General features: G+C 46.8%; 1 protein-coding gene across 1 annotated transcript in view; it reads left to right on the top strand.

The window, feature by feature from the left end:
* Positions 1–11,955, top strand: part of LOC115126950 (teneurin-2-like) — a 408,099-nt gene that overhangs the window by 82,939 nt on the left and 313,205 nt on the right. The window lies entirely within an intron of this gene.

Raw genomic sequence — 11,955 nt, 5'->3', positions numbered from 1 at the left:
CCTCCCACCATTCTCCCTCCTACCTCCCTCCTCCCTCCATTCTCCCTCCTCCCTCCTACCTCCATTCTCCCTCCCTCCTCCCTCCATTCTCCCTCCTCCCTCCCTCCTCCCTCCATTCTCCCTCCTACCTCCCTCCCCTCCTCCCTTCCTCCATTCTCCCTCCTACCTCCCTCCTCCCTATATCCTCCCTCCTACCTCCCTCCTCCCTCCATACTCCCTCCTAACTCCCTCCTACCTATATCCTACCTCCCTCCTCCATCCATTCTCCCTCCTACCTCCTCCTTCCACTCTCCCTCTTACCTCCCTCCCTCCTCCCTATATCCTCCCTCCTACCTCTCTCCTCCCTCCATTCTCCCTTCCTCCTCCCTCATCCCTTCATTCTCCCTCCTCCCTCCCTCCTCCCTCCATTCTCCCTCCTCCCTCCATTCTCCCTCCTACCTCCCTTCCTCCCCCTCCCCCTATATCCTCCCTCCCTCCTCCCTCCATTCTCCCTCCTACCTCCCTCCTGCCTCCATTCTCCCTCCTACCCCCCCTCCTCCCTTCTACCCCCTCCTCCCTCCATTCTCCCTCCTACCTCCCTCATCCCTCCTCCCTATATTCTCCCTCCTCCCTTCTACCTCCATTCTCCCTCCCTCCTCCCTCCATTCTCCCTCCTAACTCCCTCCTCCCTCCTCCCTATATCCTCCCTTCTACCTCCCTCCTCCCTCCATTCTCCCTCCTACCTCCTCCTTCCACTCTCCCTCCCTCCCTCCTCCCTCCATTCTCCCTCCTCCCTCCTACCTCCATTCTCCCTCCCTCCTCCCTCCATTCTCCCTCCTACCTCCCTTCTCCCTCCATTCTCCCTCCTACCTCCCTCCACTCCTACCTCCCTCCTCCCTCCATTCTCCCTCCTACCTCCCTCCCTCCTACCTCCATTCTCAAATCAAAGCAAATCAAATGTATTTATATAGCCCTTCGTACATCAGCTGATATCTCAAAGTGCTGTACAGAAACCCAGCCTAAAAGCCCAACAGCAAGCAATACAGGTGTAGAAGCACGGTGGCTAGGAAAAACTCCCTAGAAAGGCCAAAACCTAGGAAGAAACCTAGAGAGGAACCAGGCTATGTGGGGTGGCCAGTCCTCTTCTGGCTGTGCCGGGTGGAGATTATAACAGAACATGGCCAAGATGTTCAAATGTTCATAAATGACCAGCATGGTCGAATAATAATAAGGCAGAACAGTTGAAACTGGAGCAGCAGTACGGTCAGGTGGACTGGGGACAGCAAGGAGTCATCATGTCAGGTAGTCCTGGGGCACGGTCCTAGGACTCAGGTCCTCTGAGAGAGAGAAAGAAAGAGAGAATTAGAGAGAGCATATGTGGGGTGGCCAGTCCTCTTCTGGCTGTGCCGGGTGGAGATTATAACAGAACATGGCCAAGATGTTCAAATGTTCATAAATGACCAGCATGGTCGAATAATAATAAGGCAGAACAGTTGAAACTGGAGCAGCAGCACGGCCAGGTGGACTGGGGACAGCAAGGAGTCATCATGTCAGGTAGTCCTGGGGCATGGTCCTAGGGCTCAGGTCCTCCGAGAGAGAGAAAGAAAGAGAGAAGGAGAGAATTAGAGAACGCACACGTATATTCACACAGGACACCGAATAGGACAGGAGAAGTACTCCAGATATAACAAACTGACCCTAGCCCCCCGACACATAAACTACTGCAGCATAAATACTGGAGGCTGAGACAGGAGGGGTCAGGAGACACTGTGGCCCCATCTGAGGACACCCCCGGACAGGGCCAAACAGGAAGGATATAACCCCACCCACGTTGCCAAAGCACAGCCCCCACACCACTAGAGGGATATCTTCAACCACCAACTTACCATCCTGAGACAAGGCTGAGTATAGCCCACAAAGATCTCCGCCACGGCACAACCCAAGGGGGGGGGCGCCAACCCAGACAGGATGACCACATCAGTGAATCAAACCACTCAGGTGACGCACCCCTTCCAGGGACGGCATGAGAGAGCCCCAGTAAAGCCAGTGACTCCGCCCCTGTTATAGGGTTAGAGGCAGAGAATCCCAGTGGAAAGAGGGGAACCGGCCAGGCAGAGACAGCAAGGGCAGTTCGTTGCTCCAGAGCCTTTCCGTTCACCTTCCCGCTCCTGGGCCAGACTACACTCAATCATATGATCCACAGAAGAGATGAGTCTTCAGTAAAGACTTAAAGGTTGAGACCGAGTTTGCGTCTCTGACATGGGTAGGCAGACCGTTCCATAAAAATGGAGCTCTATAGGAGAAAGCCCTGCCTCCAGCTGTTTGCTTAGAAATTCTAGGGACAATTAGGAGGCCTGCGTCTTGTGACCGTAGCGTACGTGTAGGTATGTACGGCAGGACCAAATCAGAGACATAGGTAGGAGCAAGCCCATGTAATGCTTTGTAGGTTAGCAGTAAAACCTTGAAATCAGCCCTTGCTTTGACAGGAAGCCAGTGTAGGGAGGCTAGCACTGGAGTAATATGATCAAATTTGTTGGTTCTAGTCAGGATTCTAGCAGCCGTATTTAGCACTAACTGAAGTTTATTTAGTGCTTTATCCGGGTAGCCGGAAAGTAGAGCATTGCAGTAGTCTAACCTAGAAGTGACAAAAGCATGGATAAATTCTTCTGCATCATTTTTGGACAGAAAGTTTCTGATTTTTTGCAATGTTACGTAGATGGAAAAAAGCTGTCCTTGAAATGGTCTTGATATGTTCTTCAAAAGAGAGATCAGGGTTCAGAGTAGCGTCGAGGTCCTTCACAGTTTTATTTGAGACGACTGTACAACCATTAAGATTAATTGTCAGATTCAACAGAAGATCTCTTTGTTTCTTGGGACCTAGAACAAGCATCTCTGTTTTGTCCGAGTTTAAAAGTAGAAAGTTTGCAGCCATCCACTTCCTTATGTCTGAAACACATGCTTCTAGCAAGGGCAATTTTGGGGCTTCACCATGTTTCATTGAAATGTACAGCTGTGTGTCATCCGCATAGCAGTGAAAGTTAACATTATGTTTTGGAATAACATCCCCAAGAGGTAAAATATATAGTGAAAACAATAGTGGTCCTAAAACGGAACCTTGAGGAACACCGAAATGTACAGTTGATTTGTCAGAGGACAAACCATTCACAGAGACAAACTGATATCTTTCCGACAGATAAGATCTAAACCAGGCCAGAACTTGTCCGTGTAGACCAATTTGGGTTTCCAATCTCTCCAAAAGAATGTGGTGATCGATGGTATCAAAAGCAGCACTAAGATCTAGGAGCATTCCATTCTCCCTCCCTCCTCCCTCCATTCTCCCTCCTACCTCCATTCTCCCTCCCTCCTCCCTCCATTCTCCCTCCTACCTCCCTCCCTCGTCCCTCCATTCTCCCTCCTACCTCCCTCCCCTCCTCCCTCCATTCTCCCTCCTACCTCCCTCCCCTCCTACCTCCATTCTCCCTCCCTCCCTTTTCATTTTTCAAAACCTTTCCGCCTTTAGACTTCACTCCTTTAACATCTCAAACAACCATTAACAGTAGACAGTAATGAAAATCTATTTTTCATGTTCTGAATCTGTATTCTGGGGCTTAAAAAATTCCTACCCTGGCTAGGGTTGCAAAATAAGTTTTCCAGAAATCCTAGTTGGATAATTTTGGATTTCACTGCTTATTCCCTTACGATTCTGGGAGCCTTCCAACCAGGGTTTCAGGAAAAGCTCTACATTTTGGGAAAGTCATCCCTGCATGTTCTGTTTCTGTGTCTTCCCTATCATTTTACTAAACAGAACATTTCTGCTGGTGGACCAAAGACAGCCAATCCCTGATGGGTCCCTTGGGGCCCCTGTCTGGTGGTGGCCCCCAGGGGGTCTCTGGTTGGATCAGGGGTCTGGTCTAGTTGTGTTTTTCAAAAATTGGCCTGTTGCCTGGACCATATTGAATGAAGCTCAGGACCACGCTGTATCATGTGAAAAGTAAAGAGAGATTTAATAAAGCTTCTTACATGGCCCTCAGGCTGAAAATAACAAATAAATCCTAGTACGGGTGGCAATACAAAATGATTCCTTACGGAGACACCCTCTCACATGTTCTCCCAGGCCCAGAACCAAGGAGACTTTTAAGCCCCACTCAATAGCACCCAAATAAATACACTTCCCCTCTGTCACACGTGCAACTCGTCACCTGTGATCAGAGATAAAGGGAGCAGAAAGTGGGAACAAAAATATGATAAAATGACATCACATACTGTCATTCACACAACTACTGAAGAATAACAGATCAGGATGTATTGCTGCTCTATATAAACACAGTACCAAGTCAAACGTTTGGACACACCTACACATTTCAGGGTTTTCTTTATTTCTACTATTTTATACATTGTAGAATAATAGTGAAGACATCAAAATTATGAAGCAACACATATGGAATCATGTAGTAACCAAAAAAGTGACACTGGCCAGTAGAATAAAGGATAAACACATAAAGATTCGTCCATCCAGTCTCTCATACTCAGCCCTCCTAACTGGAAAGAGATGGCAGGCAACCCGTGAAGGCCTCCCTTCACAGTTTTGCTACCTGATTGAGTGTGTAGACTGTGATGCAGGCAGGCCAGGGTGAGAAGGGCTTTATAGTGTTATAACAGACTGTGATGCAGACAGGCCAGGGTGAGAAGGGCTTTATAGTGTTATAACAGACTGTGATGCAGACAGGCCAGGGTGGGAAGGGCTTTATAGTGTTATAACAGACTGTGATGCAGACAGGCCAGGGTGGGAAGGGCTTTATAGTGTTATAACAGACTGTGATGCAGACAGGCCAGGGTGAGACAAGCTTTATAGTGTTATAACAGACTGTGATGCAGACAGGCCAGGGTGAGAAGGGCTTTATAGTGTTATAACAGACTGTGATGCAGACAGGCCAGGGTGAGAAGGGCTTTATAGTGTTATAACAGACTGTGATGCAGACAGGCCAGGGTGAGAAGGGCTTTATAGTGTTATAACAGACTGTGATGCAGACAGGCCAGGGTGAGAAGGGCTTTATAGTGTTATAACAGACTGTGATGCAGACAGGCCAGGGTGAGAAGGGCTTTATAGTGTTATAACAGACTGTGATGCAGACAGGCCAGGGCCAGGGTGGAAGGGCTTTATAGTGTTATAACAGACTGTGATGCAGACTGTGATGCAGACAGGCCGGGGTGAGAAGGGCTTTATAGTGTTATAACAGACTGTGATGCAGACAGGCCAGGGTGAGAAGGGCTTTATAGTGTTATAACAGACTGTGATGCAGGCAGGCCAGGGTGGGAAGGCCTTTATAGTGTTATAACAGACTGTGATGCAGGCAGGCCAGGGTGAGAAGGGCTTTATAGTGTTATAACAGACTGTGATGCAGACAGGCCAGGGTGAGAAGGGCTTTATAGTGTTATAACAGACTGTGATGCAGACAGGCCAGGGTGAGAAGGGCTTTATAGTGTTATAACAGACTGTGATGCAGACAGGCCGGGGTGAGAAGGGCTTTATAGTGTTATAACAGACTGTGATGCAGGCAGGCCAGGGTGAGAAGGGCTTTATAGTGTTATAACAGACTGTGATGCAGACAGGCCAGGGTGAGAAGGGCTTTATAGTGTTATAACAGACTGTGATGCAGACAGGCCAGGGTGAGAAGGGCTTTATAGTGTTATAACAGACTGTGATGCAGACAGGCCAGGGTGAGAAGGGCTTTATAGTGTTATAACAGACTGTGATGCAGACAGGCCAGGGTGAGAAGGGCTTTATAGTGTTATAACAGACTGTGATGCAGACAGGCCAGGGTGGGAAGGCCTTTATAGTGTTATAACAGACTGTGATGCAGACAGGCCAGGGTGAGAAGGGCTTTATAGTGTTATAACAGACTGTGATGCAGACAGGCCAGGGTGCTTTATAGTGTTATAAAGGGCTTTATAGTGTTATAACAGACTGTGATGCAGACAGGCCAGGGTGGGAAGGGCTTTATAGTGTTATAACAGACTGTGATGCAGACAGGCCAGGGTGGGAAGGGCTTTATAGTGTTATAACAGACTGTGATGCAGACAGGCCAGGGTGGGAAGGGCTTTATAGTGTTATAACAGACTGTGATGCAGACAGGCCAGGGTGAGAAGGGCTTTATAGTGTTATAACAGACTGTGATGCAGACAGGCCAGGGTGAGAAGGGCTTTATAGTGTTATAACAGACTGTGATGCAGACAGGCCAGGGTGGGAAGGCTTTATAGTGTTATAACAGACTTTATAGTGTTATAACAGACTGTGATGCAGACAGGCCAGGGTGAGAAGGGCTTTATAGTGTTATAACAGACTGTGATGCAGACAGGCCAGGGTGGGAAGGCCTTTATAGTGTTATAACAGACTGTGATGCAGACAGGCCAGGGTGAGAAGGGCTTTATAGTGTTATAACAGACTGTGATGCAGACAGGCCAGGGTGAGAAGGGCTTTATAGTGTTATAACAGACTGTGATGCAGACAGGCCAGGGTGAGAAGGGCTTTATAGTGTTATAACAGACTGTGATGCAGACAGGCCAGGGTGAGAAGGGCTTTATAGTGTTATAACAGACTGTGATGCAGACAGGCCAGGGCTTTATAGGTGAGAAGGGCTTTATAGTGTTATAACAGACTGTGATGCAGACAGGCCAGGGTGAGAAGGGCTTTATAGTGTTATAACAGACTGTGATGCAGACAGGCAGGGTGAGAAGGGTGTAACAGACTGTGATGCAGACAAGGGCTTTATAGTGTTATAACAGACTGTGATGCAGACAGGCCAGGGCTTTATAGGTTATAACAGACTGTGATGCAGACAGGCCAGGGTGCTTTATAGTGTTATAACAGACTGTGATGCAGACAGGCAGACTTTATAGGTTATAACAGACTGTGATGCAGAAGGGCTTTATAGTGTTATAACAGACTGTGATGCAGACAGGCCAGGGTGGAAGGGCTTTATAGTGTTATAACAGACTGTGATGCAGACAGGCCAGGGTGGGAAGGGCTTTATAGTGTTATAACAGACTGTGATGCAGACAGGCCAGGGTGAGAAGGGCTTTATAGTGTTATAACAGACTGTGATGCAGACAGGCCAGGGTGGGAAGGGCTTTATAGTGTTATAACAGACTGTGATGACAGGACAGGTTATAACAGACTGTGATGCAGACAGGCCAGGGTGAGAAGGGCTTTATAGTGTTATAACAGACTGTGATGCAGACAGGCAGGGTGGAAGGGCTTTATAGTGTTATAACAGACTGTGATGCAGACAGGCCAGGGTGGAAGGGCTTTATAGTGTTATAACAGACTGTGATGCAGACAGGCCAGGGTGAGAAGGGCTTTATAGTGTTATAACAGACTGTGATGCAGACAGGCCAGGGTGGGAAGGGCTTTATAGTGTTATAACAGACTGTGATGCAGACAGGCCAGGGTGGGAAGGCCTTTATAGTGTTATAACAGACTGTGATGCAGACAGGCCAGGCTTTATAGTGTTATAACAGACTGTGAAGACAGGCAGGGTTTATAGTGTTATAACAGACTGTGATGCAGACAGGCCAGGGTGGGAAGGGCTTTATAGTGTTATAACAGACTGTGATGCAGACAGGCCAGGGTGAGAAGGGCTTTATAGTGTTATAACAGACTGTGATGCAGACAGGCCAGGGTGGAAGGGGTGAGAAGGGCTTTATAGTGTTATAACAGACTGTGATGCAGACAGGCCAGGGTGAGAAGGGCTTTATAGTGTTATAACAGACTGTGATGCAGACAGGCCAGGGTGGGAAGGGCTTTATAGTGTTATAACAGACTGTGATGCAGACAGGCCAGGGTGAGAAGGGCTTTATAGTGTTATAACAGACTGTGATGTGATGCAGACAGGCAGACAGGTTATAACAGACTGTGATGCAGACAGGAGAAGGGCTTTATAGTGTTATAACAGACTGTGATGCAGACAGGCCAGGGTGAGAAGGGCTTTATAGTGTTATAACAGACTGTGATGCAGACAGGCCAGGCCAGGGTGAGAAGGGCTTTATAGTGTTATAACAGACTGTGATGCAGACAGGCCAGGGTGAGAAGGGCTTTATAGTGTTATAACAGACTGTGATGCAGACAGGCCAGGGTGGGAAGGGCTTTATAGTGTTATAACAGACTGTGATGCAGAGAGGCAGGCTTTATAGTGTTATAACAGACTGTGATGTGAGAAGGGCTTTATAGTGTTATAACAGACTGTGATGCAGACAGGCCAGGGTGAGAAGGGCTTTATAGTGTTATAACAGACTGTGATGCAGACAGGCCAGGGTGAGAAGGGCTTTATAGTGTTATAACAGACTGTGATGCAGACAGGCCAGGGTGAGAAGGGCTTTATAGTGTTATAACAGACTGTGATGCAGACAGGCCAGGGTGAGAAGGGCTTTATAGTGTTATAACAGACTGTGATGCAGACAGGCCAGGGTGAGAAGGGCTTTATAGTGTTATAACAGACTGTGATGCAGACAGGCCAGGGTGGGAAGGGCTTTATAGTGTTATAACAGACTGTGATGCAGACAGGCAGACAGGCCAGGCCAGGGTGAGAAGGGCTTTATAGTGTTATAACAGACTGTGATGCAGACAGGCCAGGGTGGGAAGGGCTTTATAGTGTTATAACAGACTGTGATGCAGACAGGCCAGGGTGAGAAGGGCTTTATAGTGTTATAACAGACTGTGATGCAGACAGGCCAGGGTGAGAAGGGCTTTATAGTGTTATAACAGACTGTGATGCAGACAGGCCAGGGTGAGAAGGGCTTTATAGTGTTATAACAGACTGTGATGCAGACAGGCCAGGGTGAGAAGGGCTTTATAGTGTTATAACAGACTGTGATGCAGACAGGCCAGGGTGGGAAGGGCTTTATAGTTTATAGTGTTATAACAGACTGTGATGCAGACAGGCCAGGGTGAGAAGGGCTTTATAGTGTTATAACAGACTGTGATGCAGACAGGCCAGGGTGGGAAGGGCTTTATAGTGTTATAACAGACTGTGATGCAGACAGGCCAGGGTGAGAAGGGCTTTATAGTGTTATAACAGACTGTGATGCAGACAGGCCAGGGTGAGAAGGGCTTTATAGTGTTATAACAGACTAGTGTTATAACAGACTGTGATGCAGACAGGCCAGGGTGAGAAGGGCTTTTAGTGTTATAACAGTGTTATAACAGACTGTTATAACAGATGCAGGCAGGCCAGGGTGAGAAGGGCTTTATAGTGTTATAACAGACTGTGATGCAGACAGGCCAGGGTGAGAAGGGCTTTATAGTGTTATAACAGACTGTGATGCAGACAGGCCAGGGTGAGAAGGGCTTTATAGTGTTATAACAGACTGTGATGCAGACAGGCCAGGGTGGGAAGGGCTTTATAGTGTTATAACAGACTGTGATGCAGACAGGCCAGGGTGAGAAGGGCTTTATAGTGTTATAACAGACTGTGATGCAGACAGGCCAGGGTGAGAAGGGCTTTATAGTGTTATAACAGACTGTGATGCAGACAGGCCAGGGTGAGAAGGGCTTTATAGTGTTATAACAGACTGTGATGCAGACAGGCCAGGGTGAGAAGGGCTTTATAGTGTTATAACAGACTGTGATGCAGACAGGCCAGGGTGGGAAGGGCTTTATAGTGTTATAACAGACTGTGATGCAGACAGGCCAGGGTGGGAAGGGCTTTATAGTGTTATAACAGACTGTGATGCAGACAGGCCAGGGTGAGAAGGGCTTTATAGTGTTATAACAGACTGTGATGCAGACAGGCCAGGGTGAGTTATAAAGGGCTTTATGCAGACAGGCCAGTGTTATAACAGACTGTGATGCAGACAGGCCAGGGTGGGAAGGGCTTTATAGTGTTATAACAGTTAGGGTGGGAAACAGTGTTATAACAGACTGTGATGCAGACAGGCCAGGGTGAGAAGGGCTTTATAGTGTTATAACAGACTGTGATGCAGACAGGCCAGGGTGAGAAGGGCTTTATAGTGTTATAACAGACTGTGATGCAGACAGGCCAGGGTGAGAAGGGCTTTATAGTGTTATAACAGACTGTGATGCAGACAGGCCAGGGTGAGAAGGGCTTTATAGTGTTATAACAGAGACTTTATAGTGTTATAACAGACTGTGATGCAGACAGGCCAGGGTGGAAGGGCTTTATAGTGTTATAACAGACTGTGATGCAGACAGGCCAGGGTGAGAAGGGCTTTATAGTGTTATAACAGAGGCAGACAGGGGTGGGAAGGGCTTTATAGTGTTATAACAGACTGTGATGCAGACAGGCCAGGGTGAGAAGGGCTTTATAGTGTTATAACACTATTGTTGGAGTGACTGTTATATTGAAGGGTTGTTCTATCTGTCTGAGTCAGTAAAGGGTTGTTGGAGTGACTGTTATATTGAAGGGTTGTTCTATCTGTCTGAGTCAGTAAAGGGTTGTTGGAGTGACTGTTATATTGAAGGGTTGTTCTATCTGTCTGAGTCAGTAAGAGGTTGTTGGAGTGACTGTTATATTGAAGGGTTGTTCTATCTGTCTGAGTCAGTAAGGGGTTGTTGGAGTGACTGATATATTGAAGGGTTGTTCTATCTGTCTGAGTCAGTAAAGGGTTGTTGGAGTGACTGATATATTGAAGGGTTGTTCTATCTGTCTGAGTCAGTAAGGGGTTGTTGGAGTGACTGTTATATTGAAGGGTTGTTCTATCTGTCTGAGTCAGTAAGAGGTTGTTGGAGTGACTGTTATATTGAAGGGTTGTTCTATCTGTCTGAGTCAGTAAGAGGTTGTTGGAGTGACTGTTATATTGAAGGGTTGTTCTATCTGTCTGAGTCAGTAAGGGGTTGTTGTTGTTATATTGAAGGGTTGTTCTATCTGTCTGAGTCAGTAAGAGGTTGTTGGATATTGATATTGGGTTGTTCTATCTGTCTGAGTCAGTAAAGGGTTGTCTGGAGTGAGGGTTGTTGGAGTGATATATTGAAGGGTTGTTCTATCTGTCTGAGTCAGTAAGGGGTTGTTGGAGTGACTGATATATTGAAGGGTTAGGGTTGTTCTATCTGTCTGAGTCAGTAAGAGGTTGTTGGAGTGACTGATATATTGAAGGGTTGTTCTATCTGTGAGTCAGTAAGGGGTTGTTGAGTGTGATATATTGAAGGGAGGGTTGTTCTATCTGTCTGAGTCAGTGACTGATATATTGAAGGGTTGTTCTATCTGTCTGAGTCCTTCATTGAAATCTGTCTGAATAAGGGGTTGCAGTGACTGATATATTGAAGGGTTGTTCTATCTGTCTGAGTCAGTAAGGGTTGTTGGAGTGACTGATAGTATTGTCTGAATCGATTGAAGGGTTGATCTGTCTGAGTCAGAAGGGGTTGTTGGAGTGACTGTTATTTGAAGGGTTGTTATCTGTCTGAGTCAGAAGGTTGTGGAGTTATATTGAGGGCATCTGATATATTGTTGGTTGTTGGAGTGACTGTTATATTGAAGGGTTGTTCTATCTGTTTTGACTGTCAGTAGGTTATTGAAGGGTTGTTCTATCTGTCTGAGTCAGTAAGGGTTGCGTGCATGACTGATATATTGAACAAGTGTGAGTGACTGATATATTGAAGGGTTGTTCTATCTGTCTGAGTCAGTAAGGGGTTGTTGTGACTGTTATATTGAAGGGTTGTTCTATCTGTCTGAGTCAGTAAGAGGTTTTATGTATATTGAAGGGTTGTTCTATCTGTCTGAGTCAGTAAGGGTGGAGTGACTGATATATTGAAGGGTTATTCTATCTGCCTGAGTCAGTAAGGGGTTGTTGGAGTGACTGTTATATTGAAGGGTTGTTCTATCTGTCTGAGTCAGTAAGGGGTTGTTGTGTGATATATTGAAGGGTTAGGGTTGTTCTATGTCAGTTTGTTGAGTCTGATATATTGAAGGGTTGTTCTATCTGTCTGAGTCAGTAAGGGGTTGTTGGAGTGACTGTTATATTGAA

The sequence above is a fragment of the Oncorhynchus nerka genome, linkage group LG5, assembly GCF_034236695.1.
Source record: "Oncorhynchus nerka isolate Pitt River linkage group LG5, Oner_Uvic_2.0, whole genome shotgun sequence".
Taxonomy (NCBI): Eukaryota; Metazoa; Chordata; class Actinopteri; order Salmoniformes; family Salmonidae; genus Oncorhynchus; species Oncorhynchus nerka.
The sequence above is the reverse complement of the archived record's forward strand: the minus strand, read 5'-3'. Positions and strand labels throughout refer to the sequence as shown.